The following is a 17,047-nucleotide window of genomic DNA, read 5'->3' on the forward strand; positions in this document are numbered from 1 at the left end:
GTCTACAGTTGATATCCATGCCATATATGGACCACACACGCGAATAAACATGCGCTTAACCGCGTGCACAATTGTATTAGCGAATAAATGAGACCTTGAACACTTTGAAGGTGTCTTTGATTTTCTTGTAACTTCGCTGTTTATTCAGACTATGAATCTTGTTTTGTCGACTTCAGCACCGTCTGCGGATCTTAACCCCCGCAATATCGATGGATGTTAGGGGTAGATCTTAGTATTCGAAAAAAGAGCCAAGCATATTGACTGGCGCCAACCGCCGTTAATGGCTTGCAGCCGAGGAGTGCTTCAGATGCCAAGCCGGCGCCGTCACTGCGTCATAAAGACAGGGAACCCTTCGAGGAACAACGTCATCTTCCTGAGAATCATTGGGGAGCGAGGAAAGTCGCCGCTGCGCTTCTCTCCGCTATACGACTTTGTTAATTCGCTATGCCCATGGCGCGGTTAGAACTGACTCTGTGAAGCATTTATGTCCTGTCGCCTTCAAATGAGGAAATGAGCTGTCAGCACGAAGAAGAGGGTTATCTTAAGTGTTCCATAGTGCTTAGTGCTTCATTATAATAGCGCGCTGTGCTGAAATCAACTTGCTGATTAGACATAAAGCGACTACCCATTTCCTTAGATTTTGTTCTCTAACCCAGTAATTTGTAGATTCGCCACAGAAATTTGCTGTTTCGTGATTCAAAACTCTTTTTGTGTTGTCACGATCAGCGGATAGGGGTGTTTAACAATGTGCCAGAAAATTTTAAACGTCGGCTAAATTCTCTGCTTTTTCATTAAATGGTTTCTCTCTACGAAACGAACGAAATGAACGGCGGCGCAAACAAGGACACAAACTTAGCAATTTGAACGATTTGTTATTTTTTCCATGAAGCGAACGCATGAATGATCAGCTACCATGCATACCAAACATTCAATATTCAGCGGAGACGTTGATGCTAATGTAATCTTGCCTGCTCTGGCGTTTTAAAAGTAATTAAATCAGGCTTACATTATGAAGGTTTAAGATCACAGGATTGTATCGTGCCGACTTTGAACAGTTCAATCTTTTCAATGTTAAGGGGACAAATGTTTTCCTGGAATAATCGCAGATTAAAGCTCTCGCCCCCTTGTCAGTGTGTACAACGAGACAAATACTGTTCTGCGGTCACCAAAAGGAAATAAAATAATTCCCCGCCCGTACCAGTAAGAATATCTAGCTAGCACACAATAGGAGAAATTCTATGGTGACGCGTTATACAAAACAGCGCCGAGTAATAGGACAAGTAAGCAATGACAGATGACAGGGAGCCGTGTGAATCGTCTTCGTCTCTTTCTTGTCCTGTTACTACGTGCTGCTTTCTGTCATGTTTAACATTAACCAGCTAGCCCAACTTAACTCTCATCCGCTATGGTGGCACGACAGAAAAGAATTCAAAATAAATCTCCCCGCGCGTGCAACAGTCTCGTATACCTGAACAGGAAGTATGGTCGGACAGCCGGAAGGGAATGAGAAAAAAGTCACAGGAGTGGTTTCAAGTGTTTTTAAACTGAATGATCCAGCTTTAGCAGGCTTGTGATCGCGAAAAAACAGACACATTTGAATGAGTGCCCACCGCAAGCGGTGCCCTGGGGGTCAGAGATAGTGCCTAATATGCGGGAGGTGTTGTGAGGTGTTGGGTGGGAGGTTACGAAATAGCAGGTTAGAGGTGCATTTTTGGTGGCTGGTGCCCGATGGGGTACTTGTGGAGGCCATGAACGGCCCAGGACAGAATATGACGTTTCCCTACAGTAGGTCAAGAAGGCGAGGTCGTCGAAGCTTTCCGCTTACTATGTTGCGTACAGTCTACACCCGTACCCGAACCTAATTCGGCAGCGAAAAGGACGATGCATGCCAAACGCTGTGTCCGGGGCGGCTGAGGACGACGACGAAGTTGTTATGGCGGCGCCCACGCGGAGCTGAGCGGAGCTGCCCCGAGACTCCGGCGGCATGGCCGCGAGGTATCCTAGTCCGCCCGCCGTCCGAGCCACCACTTCCAAGCAGTTCCTGGCCCTCGCCGGCTACATCCTGGGCCACAAAATTGGACAAGGGAGCTACTATAAAGTCAGGTGAGCAGGATGCAGGCCACGCTTGCGTGGCAGCAGCAACGAGATACTTCTGAAAGCAGGTCTGTCTTGTAGAAGATGACACCGGATCTTGCAATCAAGAGGTTCTTTGCATTCCGTTAGAACCGCTGGTACTCATACAGGAAGTCTCATTAGCTGCTGTAGATCGGTGCGGCCTTTCAGGCTACGCACAGTAGTACCAGATGCCTTGCACTTATAGTTTACAGCCATTGGGCTACTCCCTACTTTGGAGACAGTCTTTGCCGGCGAAAACACATCATAGATATTGTAGTTTTCGATTGGTTACTTCTAATACAAGCGTGAAAACGCTGCTCAAGATCAGCCATTTCATTAAAATTGTTCTGTAAAAACGCTTATAACAATGCAGTACTCTCAAGAGCCTGCTGAAATTCGCACCACTTTCTTCCTCTATCTTAGGGAGGCAAAGCAAAAGCTGCGTTTTTTTAACCGATTCATATATAAAATTGCAGCAAAAAGTGTCAGTCGTCTCTACGAATGCGTTGCTGACTCCCTTGAGAACATTATTTATCGGAGTAAAAGCGCTGCTCCTAAGCGAATTGAGATCAGCGCAGTTCACAATATCTTCATGCGACCGCTGTAGTGCCTTCAGGAAAGGCAATATAAAAAAAATTATTTTTCTTTGATTCCATGCTATTCTTATCCGGGTCAAAGGACTGCAGGTCGAGACCATTGATTTGCTAAAGGTAAAGACTATGAGGTGATTCGGGACGGAAATAAATTCTAACATAATTATTTATTTCCAGCCCTGTGTTTAATCTCTTGAATGGGTGACGTTTGAAACCGATGTGAATAATACTGGCTGCCATTATCATGTGAACTTCTAAAGCATTTTGGTTTTTATTTAAACTTTTCTAGCTTCTTGCGTCGTGAAATTCCAAACATTTGTGTTGGTGACATCTGATATAGTCTCGGGATAGTCGATTTTCAATGCCTTAGTTTTATTCTGTATCTTGAGCAGTTGCCAGTGCTGGTTTGCGAACAAAGAAGTCATATTCAGGAAGCCAACGTGCGTAGTAGATGGCAAAAAAACATAAAAACATAATTCCAGGGTACGTGAGCCCTGGGGATAAGACAAAGGTTGTACTGGGAACGAAGAAAGAGATGAGGATTGCGTCGTGACAATTTAAGATAAGGGAATGTTTTGCTTGCGTTGAGCATAATCTTTTTCTGCTTACTCACCGTAGTGAAGTGATTACCATTCAGGAAATTTCCCCCTTTTTGGGAATTTTGTGGAGTAAAAATGGGCGGAAAGGTAGTTTTCACAGAGTTTGAGATAACTTTTAGAACCGGAATTGTCTTACTTTTTTCCAAAAGGTGAAGTTCTCAAGCGGCTGCAAAAGAAAGGGGGTTCTGAACTAAGGATTTTTGGTTCTATTTGAGGAAATTTTCGGTTAAGGCATAGAACATCTCTACCGCAGTGCCTCTTTGTACATGGTGTTATACTACTGAATACGAGATTGCCATTGAACACGATACGAGTAAATTAATTTCGACGGAGCCGAAACGCGGAATTTGGTATGTGCGGCAATTCACGTGCACATTAAGACGCTCATAGTTTATGTTATTCCGCAGCTACCTACTGCGGAATTTCTCATGCCATGACCTCTGCTCCGGCAAGTAAAATATTAATTGTTTTGCTCTGGCCTCAAAGCCTTTCTTCGTGTATTTATCCGAATGCTTCCCGGACTGGAATGATTCCTAAAAAGCTTAAACAGCGAAGCGTGGTATCTCCGCGACATTGATTCAGAGCCAGTCTGACGGACTCATTCTCTGCCACCGGACACAGGATCGGCGTGAAGGGTGACCAGCGCTATGCGGTCTAGATCATTCCTCGGCACCTGGCCCCGCGCGAGTATGTGTACCACTTCCTGCCCCGGGAGTTGGCCATCATCCCCAAGCTGCAGCACCCGAACATCATCCGCGTCTACGACATCCTCGAGATCAAGCGCAAGGTGTTCGTCGTCATGGATCTGGCCACGCAGGGGGACCTTCTGCTCAAGATCACCAAGGACGGCCGCTTCTCCGAGAGCAAGGCCTTCCACTACTTCGACCAGATATGCGACGCGGTCGCCTACCTGCACAGGCAGAACATCGTCCACCGAGACCTCAAGTGTGAGGACATCCTCCTGAGCGCCAAGAGGCAGGTCAAGCTGGCCGACTTCTCCTTCGCCCGGCACACCCGTGAGAGCCTTTTTTTAGAACGATAGCTCTACCAGATTCAAAAGTCGATCTCCTTGTCGGTTTGATCCCTGACCTTGGCTGAACTTGATAAGCCATCATAGCAACAGAACCAGCTCATGTCAAACTGCGCATAACAGGGAGGTATACCATGGCCATGACGATTCACCGTTGCGCGTCGTGCTACCGCCCTTACAGTCCTCCTATGTAGTAGTGTAGTTGAAGGGGATAATGTCGTCCCTACGAAGTTGTTTTGAGGCGTTGCTGTTTACATTTTTTATGCGCGTGCTTCCACGAATTTCTCGTACTTTCCGGACCGCACATCATTGAAAATCTTCAGCTCCACTGCGTTTCGGGGCGAAAAGACAATTTAGACCATGTTTATCTCCCAGCAGTTGAATTGCGGTATGTTCAACCGTGCTTTGCTTTTTAATTGTAATTATCAATATACTATTCTGTGATATGTTTTTTTGTTTTGCTGATGCATTAGCTTTATTGTACTGACCTCGCCTGCTTGGGCATCGTAAGCATGCAGTATTTCTTAAATAGATAAATAAGTAAATTGTGAGACGGGCTTAATTGAAGGCACTGACACCTCAGGAGCAGGGGCGGCAACAGTCCGCGGTCAGCCAGGTCGGGAGACACACGCGCAGGGATGGCAGTGCCGCCGCTTAACAGAATGTACGGAATGTGCTCACTGTTCCGACCACGGCGGCTGCGTTTTTGTGGAGGCAAAACGCTAAGGCGCCCCTGTGCAGTGCGATGTCAGTGCATGTTAAAAAGCCCCAGGTGGTAGAAATTATTCCGGAGCCCTCCACTACGTCACCTGTTTCTTCCTTTCTTCTTTCAGTCCGTCTTTTAACCCTTCCCTTACGGCGCAGGTAAGGTTTCCGCCGATATATGAGACAGATACTGCGCCATTTCCTTTCCCCGGAAGCCAATTATTATTATTATTATTATTACGTGTTTGGGGAACGGGCCGTTTTAATCCCCTTCCTGATAATAATGTCCAGCTCCTCCTACTTTGCTTTGTAAAGCTTTAAGTATGGGGTGACGTATAATACTCTGCTAATCACAAAAGACTCCACCAGTCTAAGATGATATGCCTCCATCGTGCCAGTGTGCTTGTTGGCTTTTCTCCTGCGAAGCCTGCGCATTTGGGTCGTGGTGGCTTCAAGTCTCTGAATCAGTTCGGAATATTAGCCTGAATTTTCAGTCCCAGGTACTCTCCATCATAGGAATGACTTTGCCCTTTATTCTTAAGTCCATTCTATGATCCGGATTTCTATTCTTGAGCCACAACATCGACGGTGAGGAGAGAGCTTCCGACTTTTCGGTAGAACACCGGATCCAGATGGGCTCTAGATATGCCTCCACGACTCCTATATTCGTTCGAAGCATGAGCTGACTTTGCTCGCTACGGCCCCAGACACGTCCACCAACCACACTTTGGGCCTCAGAGTATCTAACACTCTGGATGAGCTCATGGAAGCGGCTCGAGCATCCCAATACCGGCGACCACTGCGCAGTCGCACGAGTAAAAGTGGTCTGGAGAGGCTGGAGCAGGAGCACCGGGCCTGCTCCAGGAATACGGACAAAGTCTCCGCAATGGTCAGGAAGAAGCTGGGGTACCTCCGCTGCCCCAAAATATGCACCCGGTGCATAACGAGGCCAGACGCAGGGACAGAGCCAGAACCTCGCAGGCTAGGCTTGAAGGTGGGCAGGATGGCTTCTATATACAGACGCCGCGGAATACGAGAATGACGTGCCTGCTGAGCCACAGTACCTGTGTTAAACCCGAGAGCGGCGTCCGCCTTTCGATATAGGCGAAATGCAAAATGCGCTCGTGTGTTGTGCGATACTGCAGGTTAATGATCCCCAGGTGGTCGAAATTATTCCGGAGCCCTCCACTACGGCCCCCATTTCTCCCTTCTTTACGGGATCCAAGTGGTGTCTCTTGCGAGGAGGCCCTGCATTACTATGAAGAGCTTACTACGTATCAGGAGATCCTTAATCAGTACATGTTGGAATGTCAGTCGTACCGAAGTGTACACAAGAAACTTTCTGACAGAAGAGGTAGCATGGATGAAACATCAAACGGGAGTCTCTCCGAATGCGCAGCCTTTAAGCCGATGGCACCCCGAGGTGTTCAGCCCTCGGTGCAAGAAATGCGACGGAATTGTGGACTTGGCCAAAGGGTGTGGAGTTCCCCTGTCTATGGAGAGCCGAACACAAATACTGATACCTGGAAGGCACTGCCGCTCAACCGGGAAGAACAAGACCAGAGTCAATTCATCGGTCTGGCCATGGCTGCAGCCGCAATCGAAGACATCCCGGCTGTCTGCTACGTGCGGAATGATTGGGAGTTACAGTGAATTGACTCCCGTCAAATTGGCTCACGGGTGCCAATAAAGTTATTTTTCTCTCTCTACCAGCACACCATATTACACGAATAATACATGTTATTTGGTTTACTTGCATGTGGCCGAGGCATGCATACGTAAGAAAGACGATACCTCCCATACCACGAAGGCTTGTTGAACTGGACGAAAGGGTGGGTGTATTATAGTATGAAGAAATGTGGGATATGAGGAGCGAGAGGGAGGTGAAACGCCATGATAGCTATTCTGCAGCCTTGTCAATATCTGAAACATGGGCACCACGTAAACTTTTTTGCTGACGGTACAAATAAATGTTTTATTATTGAGAACTTTGAGTCGTCTACCGCACACCCCAAAATTTAACAAGATTTTTAGATTGGATCAGAGCCATGAGCTCAGGTATATAGATGCTTCATGAGGCCGTGCTGCAGCACCGCTATAGGCAGTGAACGCGTCGTTTCTCAGCGACATAATAGCTTTTCAAGTATGCTGCAAAAAATACAAACTTATGCGTGTAGTCATTTTGGAGGCAGTCACGCAGCTCATTTCATGCTTGATTTCGACCAGTGTCATTTTCAATCCTGGTGAATAGGAGATGTTCTGTTTATTTGCGTTTCCATCTGGTGAAGGAGATTGAGATGCAGGAATGGCCATAACGGCCGCGTTGCGTTCGCAAAGGCGCCCATGTGCTGTGCGATGTCAGTGCACGTTAAAGATAATAATAATGGTTTTTGGGGAAAGGAAATGGCACAGTATCTGTCTGATATATCGGGGGACACCAAACGGCGCGTAAGGAAAGAATAAAGGATGGAGTGAAAGAACAAAGGAATAAGAGGTGCTGTAGTGAAGGGGTCGGGAATAATTTCGAGAACCTGAGGTTCTTTAACGTGCAGTGACATCGCACAGCACACGGGCGCCTTGGCGTTTTGCCTCCGTAATAACACAGCCGCCGCGGTCGGGACCGAACCCGGGAGCTCTGGATGAGTAGCCGAGCGCCCTAACCCCTTAGCCACCGCGGCAGGTCGTTAAAAATACCCAGGTGGCCGAAATTATTCCTGAGCCCTCCATTGCGACATCTCTTTCTTCGTATCTTCTTTTACTTCTTTCTTGATCCCTTCCTCTCTTACAGCGTGGTTCGGGTGTCCACGCAAATGATCTTTCATTGCAAACGCACGTGCCCGTCCAAAAAATAACACAAAACCAACAAAACAAGCGCGCGTGAACTGCTGAACGCTGCCTTGCATATGTTTGGTCGGGAACCCCTTTCCAACCTAGTGCCAGCGGCGCTTCCCTATTTGCATGACAGGTGGCGCTCGATTTCCGCAAATGGTCAATTACTGCGCTATTTTCTTTCCTGGAAAACCCATTTTCAATTTGGAAGCATTTTTAAGCTGGAGATTTTTCATTTGTATGATGTCCCCGAACTTTGCATTATTTTATTTTTATTTTTTTCTGCCAACTTCTGTCGCGCTCCACAAGGCATTATGCCAGGAGGAGGGAGAGAACAAGAAATGCAAGCTGAAGCACGCGCCACCTCGCTTGCACGAGCAGCACGATCAGAAGAATCTCTGGAATGTTCCTCAAGCCACGTCGCTTCGACAGGGTCGTCTGGAACAGGATGACGGGCGCTCGCCATGAACGTCAGCCACGTCCCCGCCGCCAAGAACTTCGCGGCGGTGGTGGTGGTGGTGAAAACTTTTAATTGCAGCAATAGAGTTTGGGAGCCACAGAGTGGCCCCGCTACATGGTCGGCGTCCCTAGTCCGGGACATCGCATGACAATGCCCCGTCTCTCGCCCGTTTCACCAGAGCCCTTTGGGACTCAAGCGAGGAGCAGTTGAGGAGGGCAGTCTCCCATGCCTCTCTGGAAGGGGTAGGGGAAAGGGGGAGGTGGGGATTTTGAGTACATGCCCACACCATGTGGAAGATATCACAGGTCTCCCCACAGTGCGGGCATCGCCCATCCGTGTTAGGATCCTAATGCTTTAAGATTGCAGTGCAGAGCAGAGTACCTGTCGGCAGGCGCCTTAAAGTTCGTTCCTCCGTCTTACTCAGCCCCTTGGCAGGGGCCGGGAAAAGGCGGTGGTTGTCGCTATAATGCGTTATTATTTCCCTGAATCGCAGCAGCGGCTGGTTAGTCTCCGCGCCAGAAGAGCTGGGATGAGGAGCCCGGTAAATAAGCGCTCGGGCAGCCGCGTCAGCGGCCTCATTACCTCGTACGCCCTGATGGCCAGGAGCCCAAATGATTCTTTTCGGTGTTGGATCAGTGGCAGTCCGTCTTAGAATGCAAGCAGCTAAGGGGGAGATCTCCCCAGCCAAGTAGTGATCACATGCTTTTCGGGAGTCCGTAATGATGATTCTCGAATTAGCGTGGGCGGCAGCAAGCGCTATCGCTACTTCCTCGGCTCGCATTGAATTCGGGGCTCTAAAAGAGAGTCCATCGACGTGCATTTCCTGGTGAACAACAGCGGCCGTGTAAAATCCCGTGGGCGACGGTCCTGCTACGATCACATAATATACACCGGGTCGGGAGCCGTGTTGTCTCTCAAGAGCCCGAGCCCGCGCTTGTCTTCTGTTTTCGTGCATGTCGGGGTCCATGTTACGGGGGAGCGGGGACACCCAGAGCATATGGCGCCACAGCACCGGGATACGCTCCGTCTCTTCTGGAGTGCAGTCGTGTTGGATGTGTAAGCGGTTTAGCAGGCGGCGCCCAGGGACCGTCTGCATGAGCCGCGTGTATTGGTTCATGAGGTGGGCCTCCCGCAGCTCCTGGTAGGAGTTTAGCACCCTCAATGCCTTCAGTTTGGCATTAGAGGTAGCCACCGGGAGATCCAGGGCTCGCTTAGTTGCCTTGCGGATGGTGGCGTCTATTCGCGCCTCGTCTTGCTTAGTAGTGCGGAGATATGGCACGGCGTAGAGGATCCGCCTAATCACGAAGGCATAGACGAGCCGAAGCGCGTCCCTGCCCCGCAGACCACCCCGCTTGTTGGAAACGCGGCGGATAATACGCCCTACCTGTTCGCCTACTCTCTTGAGTTTCACAATGGTTGAGTCCGGTCTGAGTCTGTGGTGAATGAAAAGGCCCAGAATACGGAGCTCTTCCACCTCTCTAATAGGACCTCCTGACAGAGATGTGAATTGCTGTCCTATCCTTTGGGTTCGCTCTGACATGCAGAAGCTCTGATTTCGCTGGAGCACATTGGAGCCCACAGTCCATAGCATACTAATCGACTATGGAAGCGGCCTGCTGAAGGCGGGCCTCCATGTCCCCAAGGCTCCCCTCAGTGGTCCAAATTGTAATGTCATCTGCATATAACGCGTGTTGAATGCCTTCCACCCGGGCCAGTTGGCTTGGGAGGCGCATCATAGCTATGCTGAACAGGAGCGGTGATAACACCGCTCCCTGAGGGGTACCCCGTGTTCCCATCATGTAAGGGCCGTATTCCTCGCCCTAAATCCGAAGGAAGGCCTGGCGATTAGTCAAGAAATCTCTTACATACGCGTAGGCCCTAGCCCCACAATCGGTAGAACTCAAGTTGGCCAGGATGCTTCCGTGTTTACCATTGTCGAAAGCCCCTTTCAGGTCAAGGGCGAGGATGGCTTTGTCATTGTGTTGCATAGTTGTGGGTCGTATGACATCCCTGTGCAGCTGGAGAAGGACATCCTGTGCAGACATGTGGGGGCGAAACCCGAACAGGGTGACTGCAAAGACGCCCTTACTCTCCAGGTATGGAGAGAGGCAATCCCGAACCATCGTCTCCATAAGCTTGCCCGCACATGAGGTCAGTGATATGGGCCTCAGGTTGTCCGTATTCACGGCCTTACCTGTTTTAGGGATAAACGTCACAAGTGACGTTTTCCACTCGGGAAGGAGTGCACGCCCGTCCCAGATCTGGTTGATGTATTCTAATAAATGGAGGTAGGCTGGGTCCGGTAGGTTCGCCAACAGGTTCACTGTTATGTGATCTCGTCTCGGAGCCGTACCCCGGCGCATTTTTGCTAAGGCCGCCTTAAGGTCGTGCCACTCAAAAGGGGCATCAAGTGTTTCATTAGGCCTGCCGGAGCACATGCACTCAGGCCCAGGCGGGTCCTCCGTACGACAGAGATATCTGTCGCACAAAGTGTCCGCAAGTTGCGCCGTCGTACCTTGATACCCTTGCAGAGCCCGCCGGAGCTGCTTTTGCATCTCCCCTCTCGTTTGGGAGGGGTCGATTAGAATGCGAAAGAGACGCCACGTCCCCTTCGAGCTCATCTGATGAGCTGCGGCGTCGCAGCGTGCTATCCAGTTTGAATCTGAGAGTTCGGCAGCATACGCTGCAGCCTGCTCTGTGAGTTTGGCTATGCGGTCGCGTAATTTGCGATTAGTGCTCTGCTTTTTCCACCGTTTAGTTAAGCTCCGGCGCGCCTCCCACAAATGCAGGAGGTGGGTGTCCACTGCGGGGATCTCTTCGGTGGTTTGTAGTGTTGTGACGTGTTGTTTCTGAATGTTGTATATGTGGTTAGCCCACTCCGCGTAGCCGCCGGAAAATAATACGGGAGGGATAGTGTGATTTCGGAATTTGTGCCAATCGGTCAGCTTGGCCTGACCCCATTTTTTGCGCGCTGCCTTCGCCATGAGTGTAATCCGGAGAAGGAGGTGATCGCTGCCTAGAGAATCTCCCAAGTTCTCCCAAGCAGCCGCTCTAGCATTTTTAACGAGAGAAAGGTCGGGACACGTGTCACGGGTTACCGAATTCCCCACTCGGGTGGGATACGCCGCGTCCGTGAGCAACGTGAGGCTGAGGGTGGAGATGAGCTCCGCCAGCTTACGTCCTCTTGCCTGTTCGAAGTGGTAGCCACAATGAAGGCTGGGAGCATTGAAGTCTCCAACGATCACTAGAGGCTCTTTGGCTGCCATTTTTATCGCGCGAAGGAAGATTTCATTAAAAGTTACTCGCGGCTTATGTGGAGGGCAGGATATGTTGAGGATATGTATTGACGGGTCGCGGCGTCTGAGAGGCAGCACCCGGACCATTGTATATTCGTGCTCGGTACTCAAGTCTAAGTCGACCTGAACCACGGTGTAAGCTTTATTCACCAAAAAGCACGTAGAGGCGTCCCCCTGAAAGGTGCTGTAGCCTGATAATTTAGCGTCTATGCCGGGCTCCTCCAGGGCAATGAGTGCCGGCATGTCTCCTAGGGACTGCAGGTAGAGCTGGAGGTGTGACCGTTTTTTCCAAGCTCTGAAACCCCTGCAGTTCCATTGGATTATCTGGAATTTTTCAAGGTTTTTATCATTCCTGTTAGATCTGCTAGCCATTTTGTTCTATTTATTTACGGGCGAGCGGACTAGCTCTGGCAGAGAGCCAGCGCAACCCCAGCGATTGGCCGCGCCGACCCACCAGCTGCAGAGCCTGTACCATGTTCCTCCGCTGCCTGGCGGGAGGCTGTCTTACGTTTGAGGTGAGAAGATTCGCAGCTAGTGGCGTTCTTAATTTGGGTGCTGACCGAGGGCTGCACGGCTTTAAGGACCGAGTCAGTGACCTGGGCAATAAGGTCGGGAAGTGCTTGCGTTAAAGCTGCCTTGAACATGTCCTGGAAGGACTCGCGGACTGCTGACATGATTTGATTCGGGAGGGCCGCCACTTGCTCCTCCAGTTGCTCGGTTTGCGCTGCAGTGCCTCTAGGCCGGCGACGAGACCAGCAGATCGAACTACCGTGTCCCCGCACTGCAGCGAGACGCTAGTGAGGCAAGATGTTACGGATGATCCGTCATCCTCGTCATCTGGCTCAGCTTCTTGCAATGGTTCGGATGACCCGGCCTGTTTGGCCTCTAATTCTTGAATTTTGCGCGCTAGAATTTGGTTCTGGCGCCTGAGCTCCTCTACCTGCTGCTGTAGGGCGGTTTCGGTAGGGGAGGGACGGGTAGGGGGCCCGGAGACTGCCTTACTCCAACTGCTCACCTATGGTTGGAAGGGTGCCAAGGGCGGGAAGTCCCTGGCGTTGAGGACCGGGGGCACCGCCTGGGTCGCGGACTTGACAGGTTTCGATGTGCCGGGTTTGGCCTTGGTTTCCTGATCGGCTGGCGCTTTCTTGGCCTTGGGCGGAGGAGCCTGCTTGGGACCCGTCTTTGTCTTCGGTTTGGATCCGGATGGGGAGCTCGGTTTGATGGCTTTCCGGAACCGCCCGGCACAGCCAGGACCTCCGGTAGGGTGACCGCCTCCGCAGATGAGGCAGCTCGGAACACAGTCATGTTCTGCCGGGCCGTCAGGAGTGGCATCGGGAGCCTGGACTCCGCAGCGTTTGCAGCGGCCCGGCTGCGGTCGCGGGCACGCATCGGCCCGATGGCCCACTGCGCCCCAGCGGTGGCATGCTGGCACTGTTTTCTTGTACAGGCGATCAGGGAGCCGTTCGTAGCTGTACAACACCGTCCGTGGCACCTTGGTCCCCGCGAAGGTGATCACCGCAACCGGGGTTCCCCCTAGCTTGCGCACAGACACCACATTTTGTTCCGCACTGAGTTTTCGTTTAACGTTTTCAGACGTTTCGTCCGGCGAAACAGTCACGACGCCTCGACAGAACGCACCGGAGAGTTTAGGGTGTCCCCGGAACGGTAGCTCGCGTTCCCCTACCGGCAGCACAATATCCCGGAGTAGCTTCTCCGCGGCGTCGACAGATTTCAGTGCACATACAAGGACGTTTTGGTCCCAAACGGGCCACACCTCAAGTCCAGCATTTGCGTCGTCCCCGAGGATGCTGCCGACTGCAGCGCCGGCTCGTCCAGGACCAAAAGTTGCCTTGAGGTCGACCGTGTTTCTTGGTTTCAGCACCACGGCGATGTCATCTTTTTCAATGCGCGGCGTGCTCTGCCGCCGCCACCGGAGTTGCTTGGAGCTCTTCGAGGCTGCGTTCAGCGCACTCCCGCCCTGCGTATGCGCAGAGCTAGCCGGCGCCTGTTGCTGGGTGGCACCAGCACCAGCGTCCCTCGATGCCGCCGCCGCGTTCTTCTTTCCGCGCCAGACGCGGACCATATCTTGGAGGTATTCGTCCACGGTTGGTAGAGGATCCTCGCCTTGAGTCGTATCCTCGGATTGATGGGTATCCATTGTTACGATCTGCAAGGACTGCGGGTCGTATCCGGTGACTTGATTTGGAGCCGCCAGATCCGAGGGATCCCCGACCGGGGCCATCGCAAGCCCCGGCGCCGTTAGGCTTAGCACCACCGAGGCGTGACGAAAGCTTCAAATGACCGAAAAGAGGTCAAAAATTGGCCCCACCTTAACAAACGTGGTGTAGACGGGTGCCGCTGAGGTTCCTGGAGACGATGATACCAGGCTTGCAGGGGGAAAAGTTGGTGTATCGCAATTGATTGCGATCTGTCAAGGAGCCGACGCGGTATGCGACCGCACCCCTCTGGTGGAAGCTCGGGCCTCTCTCGCGGCGGAGAGCGTGTTCGGCCTCCTGGACACGCAGGAGCTGTTCACGTATGTGTGCCGGCTGTGGGGCTCTGTGATTCTGCCTCGGCTGCGCAGGAAGATGATCTCGGTCTCCGTCTGCCGTGCGCAGGTGAGTTCCATTTGGCCCTCTTGAGCTTTACAGCCGACACGTCATTGCTGCAGATTTGGGCCGGGACTTCGCGTTATGAGCTAATATCATATTTCTTGCTGTGTAACATGCTGTGTAACCTACCACGGAAGTGAAAACACTTGTACCGCTCATGCGTTCCGCAGCGAAGCCTGCAGCTTGATCAATGAAATAGGAGCGGCGCCTGTGTCGAGAAATCGGAGCAGAGTCTGTGAGCCGGGGGAGGGGCGCCTTGTAGCATTTGTTTAACTGCAGTGCTCGTTTTTTTAGCGGTATTGAGCAGTTACGTTCAGTACCCTTAGCGTCGTGTTTCTGAGTTTCCGAGAATCAGAGCCGCCCCTATATATGCATGGGCTTTGCGAAGTTTTGGCATCAGTATGATAGAGGTCTTGGGCCTCCGATTTCTGAATCGAAAGTCCGTAGTCAACGTCTCAGCCTGTTTTTACCCCATGGCTTGACTCCTACTTTTTAATGATGTCGAGTCGGATTTCGATTCTTGTGCAGTGTTTCGACACCGGTACAACCGCAGGTGGTAATTCTGAATAAACACTCGGCAGCCATGATTCCATCGCGTTTTTAAAGCTGACGCCCAGCTGCCAGACACCACCATATACGTTGCACGCGCTGTGAATTTATGTATTGCTAGTGCATGTGCGCGTGCGCAGGAACCGGAGGAGCTGCACGCTATGCCGCCGGCGCCCATCGTGCACTCCTGCGTGGACTCCCTCTGCCCCAAGCTTGCGAGATTTCGCAACATCCCCAGGATGGCCGGCATGCACCCATCCCTCGTGTTCATCTCGTGCACTGTAAAAACAAACCGTCATTTTGACGGCCACTTTTTTATCTATTTTGACGAGCCGCCGGCGTCAAACGGGAAAGACGGAGACTTCGCCGTGAACGAGCGAGCGAGGAGAAAGAGACGGAGAGCGCAACACAAAACGAGAAACTCTATTGGCTGGCGCGTAGGGGTACGTCATGTGAGATGTCGCGCAACGCGCGCTTCCGGCCCCCGCTGTCAGTCCGGTTGTCGTGGTTCCCTCTCGCTTTTCTTTGTGCGCGCTGCTTCTGCCCGGGTGTGCGTTCTGATTTTTGCGTCATTTTGCCTTTTTGTGTGCGACGCGTTGGAAGGCCGCGAAGACGCAATCAAGGAACGTATGGGCTGCAGCCGAAAATCAACTGCAGCGGGTAGAGGTAAGTGTTCTGCTTATATGCTTCGTTCGTGCAGTACGCGTTCTGTGAGGCACATAGCTACGAGGAGCACGCTAGTTCTCACGCGTAATGTATACACGCACCGATGGCCGTGGGCCCGAGATTGCCGTTCAGAGACATGCTTCTACGTAAAGCGTGAATCGCGGCCTCATGGTTCAGCCACGTGCAGCGATTTTCAGGGGCTGCGTGCGCCCACGTGTAAAAAAAAACTTCCTGTGAGGAACACTGAAGCGTACGAAGAGCATTGGCGCACGTTAATTGAAGAAAGTCGAAGAAAGTCGTTTATAGTATCTCTATCATGCGGGCACATACAATCGCGATCGAGCCTGACTTTTGGTTACGATTACTGCTACGCGGGCCAAGGATCGAAATCGAGTTGGTCGAGCTCTAGCGCGCCATGCGCCTCTGTTTAAATGCAGAACACCTTATGAATGGGCTTAATGGGCAGTAAAAATTGTCGTAAAAACCATTTCTACATTTTCAGTTGTAATTCAGGCCAAGACATGTGCTATGACTACCATGCTGGCCATCTGCAGCTCCCTTGAATTCATGGTGTCGGCACTACTGTCGTAGGTTCGTAAAAGTATTCGTCAATAAAAAGCAGACTACTTTTCGTGCACTGATCAGCTTTTTTCTGTTTTATTTCTTACGCTCTCTCTTTTTTGTTGTTCCTCGCTTCCTGGCACACCGAGCCCCATACGTCGGTGTCCGGTGGCGATGGGGCAGCTCAGTGTTTAGTTCGTGTACTGATAGTGTGCAGTTTCATTCTTGTATAGCATTAAGATATGGGCCTAATTATTTCAGCAATAGTTATTTCCAAATAAATTCTATTCATTTTTATAGCTTATTGCCTATAAGCCTCAAACAAGGGCCAAAAATTTCTTTCGACTGGCGTATCCATTAGCTGGGAATTATTGAATCAAGTAAATTTGTAGTCTTGTAATTTTATACCACATTTTCATCCATTTCTGCTGAAATGATACTGTACCCGAGGTGTAGAAAGTGCCTTGATGACAGCAGGATCGTTGGAAGTATGGTTATGATTTATTATTGAGATGCATGTATCTGATCACTGATGTTTTCTCTGGAGTCTAATAACATGTGGCTTGTGAATTCCCAGCTTGCAGCTGAAGGGGGGCTGGAAGGACTGCCAACAACTCCGCACCTTGCTGTGATTGGTATGTATTTGTCATTTATAGAACTTTGGCTCAAAACATGGCTTGTACAGTGTATTTTATTATTCTACGATGTAACCTGATTTTGTGTAACTTCACTCTACTTAGTAGGACATATTCAAAACTTAGGAATGAGGCTAGCCCTGGATGAAAGGCTTAATTGCTGCTTCATCTTATGTATGTACAGTTTAATAATTAAACATGATAACAATGTGCAAGTTTGGCCAGTAGTTTTCCATTCTTATTAGAGTGTACAAAAAATTTGGAACTCAGTAGCAGTACTGTTGATAAGTGGGGAGGGTGGGGCAATCTCCGCACTATAAGGTGATATGCCAGAGTTCATCGAGACTAATGTGCGGCCTTTTGACTTGCCAAAAGCATGACGTTCTGCTAGAAAGCA

At 50.7% G+C, this 17,047-nt stretch overlaps 3 pseudogenes across 1 annotated transcript in view; 1 reads left to right on the forward strand and 2 right to left on the reverse strand.

The window, feature by feature from the left end:
• The first annotated feature begins 1,946 nt into the window (after nucleotides 1–1,946).
• The window catches only part of LOC144119970 (uncharacterized), a 61,565-nt pseudogene continuing 46,464 nt past the window's right edge, over nucleotides 1,947–17,047 (forward strand). The window contains exons 1-2 of the transcript XR_013312419.1: nucleotides 1,947–2,103; nucleotides 3,929–4,323. The product of XR_013312419.1 is annotated as an uncharacterized LOC144119970 (transcript). The remainder of the gene's footprint in view (nucleotides 2,104–3,928; nucleotides 4,324–17,047) is intronic.
• LOC144121728 (uncharacterized) lies at nucleotides 8,459–10,127 on the reverse strand (annotated as a pseudogene).
• Nucleotides 12,029–13,869, reverse strand: LOC144118570 (uncharacterized; annotated as a pseudogene).

Source organism: Amblyomma americanum, chromosome 2 (assembly GCF_052857255.1).
Source record: "Amblyomma americanum isolate KBUSLIRL-KWMA chromosome 2, ASM5285725v1, whole genome shotgun sequence".
NCBI classification, from domain to species: domain Eukaryota; kingdom Metazoa; phylum Arthropoda; class Arachnida; order Ixodida; family Ixodidae; genus Amblyomma; species Amblyomma americanum.